Below are 17,918 nucleotides of genomic sequence, written 5' to 3'. Positions count from 1 at the left end.
TATTTTTGGTGGTTCTAAGTCAACTTGGCATAACTATTGTTTTGTTTTATTATTTTACCTTAAATGTATTTCCAGTCCAAGATGGCCAAGCCACTTACCTTGCATTCTGTTTCACACTATTTAAAGGAGAAACATTTAGGTTGTGCTGCTTCCCATTTGTGCTTGCTTGATTGTTTGCTGTCTGGATTTGTGAAATCTCTGCCTTCTCCTGTTTTTCTTTGACTCTTCCTTGCTCTTCTCCTTGCTCTTTGGCTTGGAAGATTTTGTGGCCTCCTTTTTTCTTCTGATGGTATTAATTTCTGGAGCAATTCTAGACACCTAGTTCAATTCTAGTGGCTGCATTTGTTTCTGAAGTTAGTCGGTCATTCCTACTCACCAAGAAGACTTTATACTCTTTGCCAAGAAGTCTTGCTCTTTATACAGTTCTCTCCTCATTCTTATAACTCACCTATGTTCTATTATTCTACATCTCACCACCTTAATTGTTAACCTAATATATACTTTTGCACGAAAGGTCCCAAAAATTGCATTCTTTGACTTACAATTTGTGAACTATTATCACAGATTTCCCTCACACCCTTGTGTACATGTAGTTACTTGATTGCTGCAACATGGTTTGAACAGTCTATGCCATATATGCACATCACCAAAGAAAGGGCTTGTTTGCAGTCTTTAAACAGAAAACACAACCCTCGGGATAGCCTATAAAGTCTAACATGTGTTTAATGCAAAATAGCCAGCAATCAATTTTAAAAAATGCAAAGCAATTTCTGGCTCTGTGGGTCAGAACTTTACCATTGAATCAGTTGGAGCATGCGATGCTAAAATCCATACACTGTTTGCACATTTGTAAGCATTTGCTCTCAATGCAAATAGGAGCAAAACTGTGTGACAAAATACAAACTTCAAGAATATGAATAATGAAGAGGTGCCAAGATCTTGCTCTGGGAACTAATGTGAAAAGTCCTTGACAGTGTGATAAAAGTAACACTAACAGGTGCTGACTCCACTATTTTCTAAAATCCTTGATTCACCATACCACAACTCAGAACAAAGCTACGCTTTACTAACACAGTTCAGTAAATGTGCATTGTACAACACTGAGTTACTTAGTCACAGTACATTTAAAATGAGTGTAAATGTGTATGAATACTAAGACTTTATTGACCTTCAAGTTGATATAAAAATGACATAGCAAATGATTATTAAAATGCTACAATGCACATTATGGCACACATGAGTTTTAGCATTTTCTTAGTAAACATATATATATTAAGGCCCATGTATGTGCAAATTATTTTTCTAAGATCTTAGGTAAGCAGCGCTACCCAATTTGTTTTATTTGGGTAAACCTTACAAAAACGGTCTGTCCATATTTGCTATGTTTTAAAATTCTAAACCAAATCTCCCTTGATCTTGTTGTTCTGATGTAGACGCCAGCATTCATTAGGAATATGGGTCAACGTCCCAAGAGATCTTTTCATTTGAACTTCTTGAACTAGCCACTGTTCGGACAATGGACTAGGATAGTCTATCTGCCCTAATAATACAGAGCTAATGTTCAGCCAAACAGTGTTATTGTGCTCACGTTGATTACTTGCCACTACTTTTTCATAAAAATGTGCACCATAGCCACATTGACTGTTCTAGCATAAATCCTTTATTGACTTGACATAAAGGAATGCCACTATTGGGGTTATTTAGACTGTGGCTGGAAGAATGCAATCCAGCCTGATCATTAGAGGTTATGACCTCTGCCTTCTTGTCATCAGATCACTCACCAAATTTAGAGACCCCTGCCAGGCTGGTGGGAAGCTCTATGCCTTCAGTGGAGCCTCCGGTGCACTGACTCCACTGAGGGCACTGACTTGTGCTATGCAGGCGCTATCTTTGTTGTTCCACTCAGCAAAGGTTTTTTTTTTGTTTTCAACAAACAAATTCCCAAAGCGTGTGCTTATTTCTTGATAACACGACAAGCAATGTCCCTGATGTGCATGGACTTTTCTTGCTGTGTATTGGACCATTGTTTGATTTCCCTGCTCGAGTCCCCCATGCTTTGTACGGCGGCCAGGACAGGCCAATCTATTGATGGTCGGTCCACTCTACATAGCGCTGGGTGACCATTACTATGACTTGACAGCCCACGGGTAGACGGAACGCGGGGTGACAGACGTACAACAGTGAGGCCAGCTGAGGCTCTGTAATTGTCAACCAGCCTCTTCAACCACCTCTAAATGAGGCAGGGAAACAGTGAGTTCGACAGATGAAGAGACCCAGCAGTTGACAGCGGGGCTCCCACTCACAATCTAAATAGCTCCCCATGATTTTTAATGGTACTGTTGTTTCTATAGATTTTGGCAAAATAATGAACGGAGTGAGGTTCACTAGCAGATATTTTGCTAATGCCGAAATCCCATTACCACTTAATGACAACTTACAAATCAGCCTGCAGAAACCATTGTTTTCTTAATATTTGCGTACGCCCATGTTACAGGGTAGTGAATTCCAGTTATATTCATGGCAGTGCGCCCACAATGGTGTCATTCACCCCACTGCTCAATGTATTCATCGTTTAATGTATACTCAGATTTAATATACTTTCATTGACATCTCTCCTGCGCATATTTATCATAAGTATGAGTAATTCTAATTGGAATTTAAATTGCTGTTCATTCATTTCAGCTGCATACCAAAGAGTAGAGCCAAACCAGTGACTCTTGCAGTTCCCTATTGGTCTTCATGAGGTCTGGTGTTAGCCAAGAAGCTTAAATTGTACTAAAATGTTATATACATAAAATACTTATTTATATGGGCATTCTACCAGCCCATTTTATCCACTGATCTCTTGTTGTATCATTCACATTCTTCTTCTGGGCACTAAAGCTTACATTTGTGGGGCAATGGATCATCCCACCTAAGCCATTGGCTGGTTTCTCTGTGAGTAATGGCATTCTGCCATTTAACAATTAGCGCATCCACACCCAAAATAGTTATCTTTTGCAGTGGTTAGTGCTAAGGAAATGGGGGCCAGATGTAGGAAACTGTTTGCGACTCGCAAACGGCAAAATTTGCCGTTTGCGAGTCGCAAAACGCAGTTTCCTATGCAGAAATGCATTTTGCGAGTCGGAACCGACTCGCAAAATGCATTTCCGACTCGCAAATAGGAAGGGGTGTTCCCTTCCTATTTGCGACTCGCAGTGGGATGCAATACCATTTGCAAAATGGCATCGCAGTTACCATCCACTTCAAGTGGATGGTAACCCACTCGCAAATTGGAAGGGGTCCCCATGGGACCCCTTCCAGTTTGTGACTGGACCCACAAAGATTTTTTCAGGGCAGGGAGTGGTTCAAGGGACCACTCCCTGCCCTGAAAAAATACCGAAACTAAAGGTTTCGGTTTTTTTTTTTAAGTGCAGCTCGTTTTCCTGTAAGGAAAACGGGCTACACTTAAAAAAAAAAAAACTGCTTTATTAAAAAGCAGGTCACGAACATGGAGGTCTGCTGACGACAGCAGGCCTCCATGTTAGCGAGTGCCTATACTCGCAATGGGGCCGCAATTTGCGACCCACCTCATGAATATTCATGAGGTGGGTCATTGCGACCCCATTGCGAGTCGCAGTCGGTGTCTGAGACACCGTACTGCATAGCAATTTGCGACTTGCAAATTGCGAGTCGCAGGGACTTGCAATTTGCAAGTCGCAAATTGCCGTTTTGCTACATCTGGCCCTGGGTGCTTTGTGAAGCTAAAAAAATTATTTAGCTTTCACCCAGTTTTTTTTTATTGCTGGCAGCTCCTCAAGAATATAATTTTACAAAAACCATTACAAAAGAAAACAAGCGTGGACAGCCACAGAAGGCTGGCAGCCAAATCCAGAATTGTTGGGTTTTTCAATGCTTGTTTAATTTGGTTGTACGCCACATTTCTGATTCACTTAGGGGAACGACTGCTTTTTGGTCTCACTCATTTCTTTATACTAAAATGCTAAAGCAATTGAATCGCCAGCGGAAAGAAGGGAAGCAGCTGAGGGAAGACAACACCTACATCTCACCGCGTGTCAATGAACATGAACAACGACTGCTGGACTCGTAAAATACTGATATTAAGGCCCCCCCACCCCCCGCAGTTGGCAGGTTCTTGGTTCAGTCCTTTTATAAGCAGAGTTGATTTTGGAGCATTTGGTCCTTGGAGCCGAGTACTTTCTTCTTGGCCTGCAGCATCTCTTCCTTGTAACGTTCTTTGGCTAGAACACGATTAAAATATGTGTGGAGACAAAACAACAGAAGAAAGTATTCCCAGCGCATATTAACCACATTTACTGTTCTGTCACTAAATGAACGCTGTTAACCACGGTGGGTCCTCTTTCCAAAGAGGAAATGGCATTATTTTAAACTGAGTTTTTTCTTGTTGAACTATAGAGCAGAGAACAAGTTGTACTGCGTACAGATGTTTTTGAGCTTTTTCTCTTGGTTGAATAAACACGGCCTGAAAATGTCATTAGGGTTTGCGTCTCCTTAGCCTTTCCTTAACGTTTTCAGAAACCACAATTCCCAAAGCGAGCCGTGCAGCACACAACATGGAGATCACAACAAATGTGCTAGTGTCTCATAGAACATTTTTGTCAGTTTTAAGCTTTTCCAGATTTGAGCTCTCGAAGCGAAAGATAATCCCCGTGATTACAGTTGCAGATTTGTTACAGCCATCCAGTGCGTGGCAAATTCAAGGACGGGCTGTAGTTTCCAATCATAAAATCACAATAAGCTATGATAGTTGCACATAGTTACAGTGTTACAGTATTTATGACGTGACTTCCCAGTGCCACAGCTCGAGACTTCCAATCTGCTTCTTCTGAGAGACACTTCTAATTGCAGATTTTGAACACTTCACTATGGGTCAGGCTGGATCAAGAAACATTTCAGCAGGACCCCTGTGTGTCTCTGTCTAAGCAAACAGGAAATATTCAAGGTGGAAGAAGGTATTGTGTATCCCAGAATAGAATACGAATCCTCTCTCCCACGAATAAACAAGCACCAGATGTTGGCCAAGCTCAAGGCCTTCACGAAGGGTGCCATCAAGGAGTGGATTGTGGTGTTCTACCCACTCTCCGAATGCTGCCCACAATGTCATCATGGCCCCTTTCCAGTCTCCCCCCAGCACCATAGGTCCCTCGGAAAGGTCTCCTACAAGTCTTTTAACAACTTCCAAAAAGGAAGCTCATGCGCTCATCCTTGATGTGACAGATGCAATTACAAATGTAAATAATCTTTCAGATGACATTATGAGTCACATTACCCTTAACAACATAAAGGAGACAACAATGAATGCAGTATTTTTAGTGGTGTAAATCTGTGTTGGTATTTAATTACATTGCGCTTTTATGCGTTGGTACTTATTTGTAAAAATATTCTGAGATCATAAGCATTGCATTTGGTGTGCTAGTTAAGGGTTGCAAAGCTGCTGTGTAACTTAGGGATTGCAAAACTAACTGCAACCAATCCATTGCCATGGTGAATGTAAAAAAGGTCTCTTGAATTGAAAATACAGTCAACAAAACTCTAAACATTTAAAAAACAAATTGAGATGTTGGGGAATGTATATCCAGGGAGAATATTGAAAATTCATAATGTAAAAAAATGGAGGAAACTAAAACAGAACCACACAAACCAGGCAGGATGTTGATAAAGCAGAATCATTTCATTATTATTGCCATTTTGATAAACACTGGTGACAAGGTAGGCAGCTTTGCCGACATTTGTTTATGCAACAAATATTTATTGGAAGGCCAGGAGACAAACAAATTCAGTTCCTTGTTGACATCCCACAATGTGGAATATCTAGGTACCAGAGGAGTAGACAAACAAATCCCCCTGAGTTTACACACCTATGGTGTTCCCCCACAATGTGATTGCCAATCTGGGCATGGCCTGCCAAAATCGCTGAACAGAAGTTGTCGATAGGGCTATAAGCCATTCCCTCCAAAGCAACGGGATCCAGATGTCGTTAACGGCACCAACCATCTAGTCCAAGCTGATCAATACCATTTGATGGGATTATACGCCCATGCTTTGGAGAGTAAGTCCACAGCCTGTTTCAAAAGACCTGGGACTTTCCAGCCTTCCCTGTAATTCGCCATGCAATGAGATGTAGAGAACCATCCATTGCTAGATGGTGATGGTTGCCCAGGCGATCTTTGAGGAGAGCCAGAAATATGGGTAGACGGCTTAGAGAATCCCAGGAAAGTTCCATCAGAACTGGAAACCATCTCCATATCAAGGAAATCACCACCACGCCCGCTTGTTGCCAGAGGAGCTGAGTGAAGAGTCTCATTATCATCGCAAATGGGGGAAAAGCATAACCTGTCTCCTTCCCCCAATTGTAGAAACCCATCTGTCTCCACCGCATTGTGGCCAGGCCTTCAATTGAAGTATCAAACCTCCTGATGGTCCAGACGGGATGCGAATAGATCCACCATGAAGGGACCCCACAGACTCTGAAGTTCCCAGAATACACACAGGGATCCAATTTCCATAGGCTCTCTTCTTGCCAATGGCGGGATTACCAATCTGCTACCTGATTTGGCTGACCTGGGAGATGCTCTGCTGTCACTGAAATTTGATTCTCCAGGCAGTACTGCCAAAAGCCTGTGCTAAGTCTGAAAGAGCTTTGGACATTGTTCCTTCGAGGTGATTAATAAAATGGACCGCCACAATGTTGTCTATCTTCAGAAGAACGGAGCATTGAATCCTGTCTTTGGTCCAACATTTTACAGCGAAGACTGCCACCATCAGCTCCAGGCAGTTTGTGGTGCATCTTCTCAGCAGAAGACCACTTTCCTCTGTTAGAGAACTCCCCACAATGTGCTTCCCATTCTGTACAGCTGGCATTGTTCTTGTTTATCAGATCAGGATCCGAAGATGGTTCTAGGCTTCCATATGCGCGATGCACCCTTGCAGATCCTCTCTTGCTTCTTCTGACAAAGGAACCTGTTGTGCGTAGGTGAGACCATGCTTTAGGTGATAGGCCTTCAGATGTTGTAAGGCCAGTAGTGCAGGGGCCCAGGAATATGACTGGATGGAGCACAATAGGCAACCCACAATCCAGGCAATGTGTTGAAGAGATGTGGTGGATTTGTCCACTGTCTTCCTGAGCTTGTGTTTCATTTTCACCAGTTTTCAAGAGGGTAGACTGAGGATCATGTTGACCGCGTCCACCACAAAACGGAAGACCAAGGATTGGGTCGGTGATATTACTGATTTGGGCTAGTTTATAACACTCCCCAGGATTCCAGGAGATTGACTGTCATCTGCAGTGTTCCGTCGGTTTTACTGGACACTGACCCATAAGCAGAATATTGCCCAGAAAAACAATGAGACAGATACCCCTGGCTTAAAGGTGATCCACCACCGGCTTCAAAATTTTGGTGAAGCACCATCGTGCGGGGGAGAGCCGGAAGGGAAGAGTCATGAACTTGAAAGTCTGAAGATACCACTGGTATTGGAGAAACCAGCGATCTAGTGGTTAGATCAGGACTGTGAGATAAGCTTTTTATAGGTTCAGATGTACCATCTAGTCGCTCATCTGCAAGAGATCCTGGAGGAGATGGATCTCCTCCATCTTGAAGTGGCGAAAAACCAGACACTCGTTGAACTCCTTTAAGTTGATCACAAGTCGCTGACCCCAGTCCTTCTCGTCCACCATTAACAGGTTGCTGAAGAAACCTGAGGGATGTAGCTGAGTCAGAACAATCGCTCCTTTCGTCAGGAGGTCTGCCACTTCCACATCTACTAGAGCAGTCTGGGAGGTGGAAAAAGCAAGAGGGTATGCTCTGGAAGGTTGATGAGGGTTAACCGTAGAACTGTATATGGAAACCTTGAATGGTTTGAAGAGCCCACAGTTCTGAAGTTCTTCACAGTTGTGAGCAAATTCTCAATCTTCCCACTAATTTTACTTTTTGTAAGGTTCCACACTCACCTTGTGAGGAAGCATGGCTGACCCTCCCTTGTGATGTTCCTCTGGACCCACGATAGCCATTGTCCCCGGTGTGGTGTACATTGGGCAGAGGCTTGGAAGGAAGCGGGGCTGGCCGAGGGCCCCCCGCCACAATCAGCCCCGGCAAAAACCTACAAGGTGAAGATCCTTTTAATTGATGCCTGGGCTTTTTTCAAGGAATTAAAGGTGGTGTTAAATTTCCCTTATTCCCAGACAAAAGGATCTCCAAAGACATCCCCTTGGAGAATAGTGTTGGGTTCTGAGGTCGCCAAATCTCCCAGTTTGGGGGTCAATCTTTATTAATAGAGATCAATGACGCTTAGTGGAAATGGCGCAGTTGGCATTTCCAAGAAATATATTAATTACTTGAGCCCAGCCTAATAAGGCTTTTGGGAAAATCAAGGAGCCAGACACCGTGGCAACTTCAGCCATGTCCAATATTTTGAAGAGGGGGCCACACACATCCAGAAGTTTATTGTGGCATGAGCACCAGGAATGGTATATGCCTTTTGTAGGATCTCTGCTATATTTGGCCAGGAAAGTGGCCATTTGTGCATTAATTACTGGCATCAAAGCCACTTTGCCATCAAGGGAAGGGAGTGGGCATTCCTCCTGAAGGCGGTTGCAAACTACCTTATTGATTGGCTTTTGTAGGTGACTAGCCACATAGGTGGCCACTTTAGGTGCTAGTGTCCACCCCACTAAATGAGAATCCAGGAGGTCATCTGGGTCTAGCATATCAGACCCAGCATCCTAAGAATCTTTGTCCTTCATTTTGTCATCAGTGGGCACAGTAATCGCAGAAGGGCACCAAGGCCTGTCGGGTTCACCACCTCCGTCTGTAGCGTTTGGAGGGTCTTCATCCGCCAGAAGACATGGAGGTGGGGAGTGGCCCAGAGTGGTGCTCCCTGGATATACTGGGATGGGAGGGACAATGAGGGTTGAGGGGCCAAGACTGTGAGTGACTCAAATAGGCCCTTTTCAATCTGTCAAACACATCCAGATCAACGTCAGGGTTGTCTGCGTGCTTTCTTTTGCCCTACAGTGGTTGCGGGATAGGCTGACCTAAAGGTAGGGTGACTAAGGGGTCAAGCGAGTCTTTGCCCTGGTGGAGGGGTTTTTGGTACTGTGCTGCCATAAATAGTAGTTTCCTCTCTAGGGATGCTACAGCTGCAGACACAGCTTTAATAATAGAAGCATCCATTAACTCACGAAAATTATCATCTGTGGGGAGGTACGTTTTCCTCCTCCATATATGAAGATGCAGCATCTTCCGTATTGAGGGCAGATCAGATACTGGGGAAATCAAGCCAGAGGTATACCCTGAATTTGTGCCACCAAATTAATGCCAGGGATACCCAAAACACCCCACTAGGATCAAGGGCACTAGCACTCACCTTTGTCAGAGTCCGATAAGTAATTACTGCTGTGCAGCACAGTGAAACCAATTACAGACCCCCCGCAGGGGCGTTCAGACTCCAGGCGGCGGGCTCCAACATATGACAATGCTTGCCGACAAACACACCTGCAACAGAGATAATGGCCACCTGCGCTTCTCCCTTTGAATCTAAGGCGATATGTACGCCGGCCTCAGCAGGGAAAAGGGACGCGCTGACAAATAAAATGGTTAGTCACACTTGCAAGTAAGCAAACATGTATAGTATGAATACAATAATGCACAGAGGCTAAAGTACTTAACTGCCGGCTGCTGGAGCAGCAAAGAAAGAGGGGGCAAGAAGGTCTATATAGCATCTTAAATAAATATGCAGCATACTGATTAGCTGAACTGATGTGTTAATTTTGTTTCTTCCTTTTCCCTAAGTTTAATGGGAAATTATGTTTTCTTTTATGATTATTGTTTTTCGGTAATGGCTGTTGGTGATTAAAGTGAAGAAAGGACAGCGTAATCCTCGCCTCCTGTCTTAACATAGAGTCTATCATTCAGGAATATGATTTTGCACAGGCTAAGTTTGATGGCCATTTTGGGCCTGTATTTACATTTGCTTAATTGCAAGCATCTCTGTAAGGAGGTTGGACTTGATCTAAGTTATGTGGAGCAGCTGTTCCAGAACGTCTCATGCCGTACAGGTACATATATGTAGAGTGCTTCTCTGAGATCAGATTATCAAAAGCAGGGAATTTGTCTTCTTTTGAAGCTTTGGGCACACTTCCATTATGTAAATTCTAAAGAATCCCCAAATCAGAATGACTGGGAACAGTTACCACCGTTTGTCATCATGATCTTACAGCATCATAGGGTAAACATCCAGGAACTGGGAGGCATTTAAGGTCAAACCCCAAAGGTCAAAAAGTCATTTAACGGCTTGTGGTCTATAACTTTTATAGAAGGTACTTACGCTTCCCTGAGATAGTCTTCAGTTCTCTTTTTTGCTGTCTACATGATAAAATCTATCACTAGAGTGAATTAAATCCTGGGTTCTGTTTTCTATGCCAGCCAGAGCTTCAAAGGTGCCAAATATGATATAGAAGTTGCCAAATGTGGTATCAAAGGAGTCCAAGAAGATACAGAAGGCTTCTAAAGATTGAGGAAACCCTGAGGGTGTTATTGGTGAGTTGATGGACCTTGCTTCAAAGTTTGATAGCACAAGTGGAGCAGCAGACTCAGTATCAACTCCATGGGCATGCCAGAGATATCTGGTGTTCACTAAAGATAGTCAGCGTAACCTCTAGAAAAGATTAAACTGCTCTGCAATAGGAGCTCTCTTTTCAAATCTTGCACCAATACAGAGGAAGTGGATTAGGAATGTGGATTACTAGACCTTCTCTTTCTGCGTTTTAAAATAAATAGTGATGGGGGACCATATCTGTGCAATTTACTAGATCTTCCCCTAAATTATCTGTAACATCAGAACAAAGATGGGTGCCAGTGCGTAATTTGGTGCTTCTGTCTTTTTTGTTGAGATCTAAGTCCATAAAAGTTGAGTCTCCCGTTCTCTTATAACCTTTGCGGGGAATGAGGGTGCAGGGGCACCGGGGGACAAGCCGTACGTACACCTAAATTGAGGCAGAAAGTTCTGCACTGAGTTAATCATACAATAATTTGTTCCATCAAGGAAGTGTTAATTCGGTCAAACATGGGTCATAATTAGCAAAAGCAACCAAGTATTTGAAGTCCTCATTAAACAATTTTGTTCATAAGTGCAGCAAGAAAAATCTTTTTTAGTGGAAAGGCAATAGGATAGTGAGAGGTGCACTGCAAGTGAAACAACTCAAAACCCTAAGACAAGAAAAAGTATCTAATATTGTAAAATGATTGGTATATTGGTACACAGCATTTAGACAGCTATAATGTTTTGATTCAAGTGATCTACACAGGACAGTTCCTATGGGAAATGAACAATGCAGAGGTTTGTCTTCACAAATGTAGACGCCGTTTCGACCCATTCATGGATGTCAGGGTCTCATCAGGACAAAAATGAACCTGGGGGACTAATGTCAAAATGGAAACATGGGTTAATGGGTATGATAACCAAAGTTATACCTATTTGTAGTAAGATAAAAAGGAGGATACATACTGGTTGTGAATCCGATAAAGTCTCAATCTTGTATTGCCAGCTGCACTACAGGGACATGAAGGTACCCGTGGGGGGAGAGGCATCACTAAAGTGAACAGGTAGTAGTGCTGTGTAAAGATAACTACTTGAAAAGAACAGAGTGCTGCTTACCCATGTGGAGAAAAGCCACTGGTGTGTGTGATATTCAAAGGGATACCCACAGAAGATCTCCACAATGTCAGGTCCAAGGTTAAGATAATAATAAGAATTAGTCAGACCAAAAGGATAAATGTCAGACCATACTCATCAATAAGTGGTTAAACAGCGTGGGATACTAAAACTCACTGATGGGATCTATACAGGTGGTTCTAAGCTCTCAATGAGGAAATAGCTAAACGATGCAGCGTAAATAATGGCCTCCTCCCGTTCGGAGACGCAGAGGCAGAGCAAGATGAGCTTACTCATCTCTTTAATAAGGAATCAGAAGCACCTGTGGGGCGCCGCACAGTGGTGGGGGGCGTGGCTGAAGGTCCATGGAGTGATTGGCATCACAGCTTATGGCCGACAGGTTGTAAATCCCATTAAGGTCTAAAATCTGCAACCGATGAGGAAATGTGCCAGAATTATATTTTAGTAAAAGGGGCTAATACAAAATTCAAGATAAAATAAAAAATAAAAATAAGTGTGGAGAATTTGTAAAATGAAAAATCCTCATAAAGCAGTATTGAAACACTCAATGCACCGCATGATAAAGATCTTGTGCATATCTCATGCATCGAGTAGAGCTAACAGGTAGGATGGATACATGCTTAACCGAAAGAGGGTACATAGAAATCATAGCATTAGCTATTTGCCTGAGGACCTCAAACAGCAGAGGCTCTGTATTACAGAGATGCAGAAAAAGGGGGTAGTTAAAAGGGAGGCACAGCTGAAAAAGCCAAAAGGGAATGTGGGCCAGCCTAATGAACGCATAGCTTGAACTGGATAATGCGTGCATAACAGGTCAAAGGACCTGTAAGCCAATTGTCAAGCACAAAGAGGCTAGCAAGGAATTAATAAGTTAAGCGGGCCTGACTGAGTTAAGGCGCAGGACAAAAGTATCTATATGGTTGTTACAACTTGCTGAGTAAGGAGCTAGCATTTGAGGCTTGGTACATTTGGTTAATAGGTATCAGTCTAAACAAGGATATCCCAAGAATTATTGTACAGAATACAAAATAAAAAAGGATTCCAGAAACATAGTTAACCAAACGCACATCATAAACAGTACATAATGTTCATACAGAAGAAGGAAAAAATAAACAAAAAAGTCCTTCATGAGTCCAAATGGCAGTATAACTCCCACCAGTTGATGCTGGACCGGGAGGTGAAGTCAGCGAAAAAGTACAATCAGTCCGTAAGTGCAATACATTTTCTGCTATTCCTCCACAGTACCAATCCATTTTCTATATAATCACACTTATCAATCAATTTGCATTGCAGTCTTTGAAGGATATATGAAACATGGGCCCATATTTATACTTTTTTTGCACCGCATTTGCGTCATTTTTTTACGCAAAAGCAGCGCAAACTTGCAAAATACAATTGTATTTTGTAAGTTTGCACCGTTTTTGTGACAAAAAGCGGTGCAAATGCAGCGCTTAAAAAGTGTAAATATGGGCCATAGCCTCCTCTTTGTGATGGTAGGGCTTTCTCTATCACTTGCCATCTCAAATCCTCTACTGTGTGTTGTAGTTCCATGAAATGTTGATCTGCGGGGGCAGTCTCTGTATGTCATCTGAAGGGGCTCCTGTGTTGGCTGATGCTGGATCTGATTTGCTGGGTTGTTTGGCCGATGCATATCAGAATTCACGGACACCACACCCAGTAAATGACATTATTTGACGTACAGTTAGTATGATGTTGCAAGATAATCTGAATATTGCCATGTGTGAAGAACTTTGTATTTGAAGTGTACTGAAAAGAAACACAGTTGCCACATTTATAGTAGCCCCTACTGGAGCAGACACATTATTGAGCGTACCGTATGGTCTGTTTGGGAACATTAGCGTTAGTGTGTACTAATTGATCTTTAATTAATACCATGGTGGAATGATGAAAATGTATTGCTCTTGTGGACTGATTGTACTTTTTCCCTGACTTCATCTCCTAGTCCAGCGTCGACTGGTGGGGTTATACTGCCATTTGGACTCTCTGCCAGCCTTTTCAGGGCAGTGCTACTGGATTTGGCAGATTAGGACCGCCAGCACCGCCAAGCTGTCGGGACAATGAAATCTGGCAGTGCTGGCGGTCCGACTGCGAAGCTACAGCCGCGGTCGTAATATATGGCACTCGGACCACCACATTGGCAGCAGCAAGACTTCTGTGAGCCATTCATGGTTTGTAAACAGCTGTCCTTGCATAGGGCGTGTAACGCTTCAGCAGCGAATGTAGCTTGCATTCTAAAGGGTGTTCCAGTCTCCCTGATTAGACCTGCGTTCCAGGTGCTCTTTAATGGAAGATATCTGCTTCTTAACAGTGAGAGCTGTTGTGGAATGCAAGCCGGAATAGCTTATGTCATTTCGGTCTTCCAAATTGTCACCTATGGTGGAATGTTATTTTTCCTCCTACGCAACAGAGGAAAGTAGCAGATATTTGGCCTCAGATTGCTACTGCAAATGTGAATTTTGACAGGTTGAGCAGACTCAAGGCTTTAGTGTTTCTAAAACATGTGGCACTGACATCTGCACGTGAGACCTATGCACTTCAAGTTGTGAAGTCATCTGCAGAAATACAGTCCTTTTTAAATACAAACTTTCCAAGACCCTTTAGTGAACTTGTGGGACGAATATTTAATGCGTCCAGTACTACTAGGATTGTACATTTCCTTAAGGCTGTTGGTTCTTGTTTCATTAACACCTTCGCCTCTATATTTGGCTTAATACCTTCAGCCATACACTCGATATTTTTGAGCATTTTCGGGGGATTTTCTATTACTTGGGCGATAATAGGTGGCAGCTTGCTATTGCTTTATCTTATTCGCAATGGCTATCCCATCACAACAAGGGGGACTGCTGGTGCTTCCATCAGCGCAACTGTGTCGTGAACGCATGGTGCAGTATTTCGGAGCACCCTTCCTGGAATAACTGGAATGCAACTGGTCTCTGTCATTCAGACCGGTTTTGTATTGTGTGCAGCCTATGTTTTGATGCATCTGGTGAGTTTTTGAATGTGCACTGAAAGTTTGTCTTTCTACACAGTGCTTACTTTCATTGGACCCTGATCTGTTGATGCTCTCTCTGAGGGCTCAATATCAGACCTGCACGTTGAGGGTGCGTTTGATACGGGAAGCCATCTATGAGCTGCCCTTTGTGGATCATGCAGCTCTTGACTCAACATCGGCACAACTTGGAATGCTGCTGCCTCAGCTGGAGCGCAGGCTTTAGAACACAAGTGCTCTTTGGTTTTCCTTGGCACTGATGTGGTCACGGTACCACCTACCGAAGTGGAACATTTCCTTGCTTCAGTTGTCCCGGCTGTATTTGGGGATTTTAAAAATGACATGGACTTTAAATTTGGTTTCATTGGCACCACTGCTAAAATTTCTAAATGTAACTTTTCTAGCATTTCACATGTTCAAGTATGTTTTAACTTGTTACAATTGACGTCTATGTATATATGTTTTAAAGCATTGCATTTTAGTTGTTTTTAAATGAGTAACTAGGCTGCTTTATCACTTCTGAACCGACAAGCCATTTTAGTGATGTCTCTGGGCACAATATTTTAGCAACTAGGCCTGCTGCTTGCTCCCTTTAGCCTAGTAACATTTCATTCTGCTTAATTTTATTATTTTAGAATCAGCCACATTTGTAGTGGTTTTTTATTTTCTTTATCTAGTTGTCCTTTCACCTCTGGAAAGCATTATATTTCTTAACACAAAATCCTTTTCACTTTGTGCTTTCCTCAAGGCTGCAGCGAGATAGGAATGTCGGTACAACGTGTCCTTACATAGGGACATTTCTCAGAACATCAGCTGTTTTATTAGAAAACATTTCTCTGTCCCATGCATGTTAGTGGGAGGTTCAAGCCAGATGACCACAACTGCATGCTGTCTGACTGCGTTACAGCTGGGTGCTGAGACCACCGTTTCTCTGGCCTACAGGGCTTACATGGCCTACATGGGGATGATGTCTCTATAGACACAGGTACATGGGACTCTACTGCAACGTAGGAGAAACAGGTATGCACCTATCCTGCCTAATGTGGTGAAAGGTCTCTTGGTATTTTTGGGCAATCCAGTCTATTGTGCAGTACTATCCTCTCCTCCTGGTACACTCCGTCATTTGTCCGAATCAAGGGTGTATGGAGCGGCAAGCTAATGTGGCCATTAGGTGAGGTCATGATGAGGAGTATGAGGGATGTCGTATGCAGTAGTAATTTAAAGCACAAGCCTCAAATCTGGTCATGCAGTGCCGTCAGGTCTCATAGCTTGTATATATTGAGCTTGTGTGCTGCAAGATGAAGGCATTCAGCCAATCATGTGGCTTGCCTGCATGTGGTGTCCAATCTCCAGTGTACAGATCTTAGCGGTAGAAAGGCATCCATCTGTCAGCACCAATGGGAAGTAGTGTCATCTAAGTAAGTAGGAGGGCTGACAGCTGAGAGTTTTAAGGGGTATCCACCACTGATGTTTGCGACTTGCCAAAACTCCTGCCACAAGATTAATAATTAGGGACATTACCATAGTCCCTAGAGCTGATCGCATCCAGGGACCCCTACATTCACAGCAAAGGCAATTTGAGCACCTTTATGTAGCCTGGTTGGGGGCCAATACCAGTCAATTAAAATTTTAAAGAGCAATCATCAGTAGAGTAATCTGCATGTAAAAGTGCTTGCCATTAGTGTCTGGTTTCTTGTTCCACTGAGGTAGAGTGCAGATTAGAGATGAACGCACTGTACCGGCCTGAGACCACCCTTTTGTTTTTATTTCATTTTACCCTATAAGAGAGCAGGGGGGACTAGTGAAGTATAAGGCTTGTGTGCACACTTGTGTCTCAAGCAGTGCATAAGTTGGGGATACTGTCAGATTTTAGAAGTAGGTAGGTGGCATTCCAAACAAGAATTTGTTGTGATTTCAGGGCACCCTCACAAACCAGATCATTTGAGGTATTTATGTAATGAGGGACCGTAAATGCCATTTGAACAACTTTCTTCAATTATCATTCTTTTATTGTCCCTAATGTGTGCTCCACAATGAATGTATTTGTCAGATTTAAGTCGTTTTGAGTGACAGATTCCACAAGTCTAAAATGATCAATACTGTAGGTGACAGAAGTGTAGGGGAAGTCACCTTTTTCCTCACATACTGGCATTTGAGACTGTCTAAAGATACCCAGATAGGTAAGTTCAGTGACTGCCCACGAGTTGTTGCAATCATGGATCAAATACATGTTGTGAAAGCTGATGGGCTCTCCAGGTGTCATGGCTGTATGCAACTTCGAGGGCTTGAATCTTGGGTTCCTGCAAGTCCAGATAAAGGACCACAGAACTTTGGTGGGGATCGGAAGGTGTAGCATACCCAGCAGATACTTGTACCTTGGGTCACCACCATTTTAATGAGTTGTAGTCTACCCTATAAGGACAATTGCAGTGACTACCATCGGGCAATCATTGTCAGTTATGACAATTAGTGGTTGTAAGTTGTCTTGAGCAATATTTTGTAGGCCTCTGTGACAAAAATACCCTAATATTTCAGGCAAGACAGTAACCATTTGAATCTGTATTTATTACCCTGGTGGTTTATTGGGAGAACTTGTATTCCAATTGACCTTGTACCCAGAGAAGGAGGGAAAAAATTCAAAAAGAGCAAACAAGTTGGGAAGCGACTTTTCAGGTTCATTTAAGGTAAAGAGGATGCCATCTGTGTAAAACTGTCAGATCTACACCCTTAATAGATTCTGAATGTCTTATTATCCCTGCTAGATTCTCCAGCATGAGCAGTAAGAGGAGGGGTAATAGTGGGAACCTTGTCCTATGTTGGTCCTCTGTCTACAGGGGAGATGTCAAACATGAAGCTCCTGCAGTCTATTTGGGTAACTGGCTTCTCATACACCGCCACACCTTTGCCAAGAAGTTTGGGCTAATTCTGGTCCTTTCCAGCATCCTAAAACGGAGCCCCCATTCAAAATGTTTGAACACCTTTTTGATATCCAGCAAGACCTCCACCATGTCGTCAGGCTCATTTTTCATCTGCTAAATTATATAAGGTGGTAATCCCAGGTCATTTCTGGATGTGCTGCTGGGCAGTCCATCTATGAGCCATGAATTAAAATCGGGACAACTTTCTTCTAACAATTCAGTAGGACTCTAAGCAAGATCTTGATATCAGCGTTGATCTTAGATATATGGCTCTATTTAGAGCACAGCAGGGGTTCTCT

General features: G+C 42.9%; 1 protein-coding gene across 1 annotated transcript in view; it reads left to right on the top strand.

Annotated features, from left to right (window-relative positions):
* LOC138276821 (ethanolaminephosphotransferase 1-like) overlaps positions 1-17,918 on the top strand; it is a 355,017-nt gene that overhangs the window by 305,078 nt on the left and 32,021 nt on the right. The gene's annotated exons all lie outside the window — the stretch shown is intronic.

This window comes from Pleurodeles waltl, chromosome 2_2 (genome assembly GCF_031143425.1).
Source record: "Pleurodeles waltl isolate 20211129_DDA chromosome 2_2, aPleWal1.hap1.20221129, whole genome shotgun sequence".
Classification (NCBI taxonomy): Eukaryota; Metazoa; Chordata; class Amphibia; order Caudata; family Salamandridae; genus Pleurodeles; species Pleurodeles waltl.
This window is presented reverse-complemented; position numbering and strand designations above follow the sequence as displayed.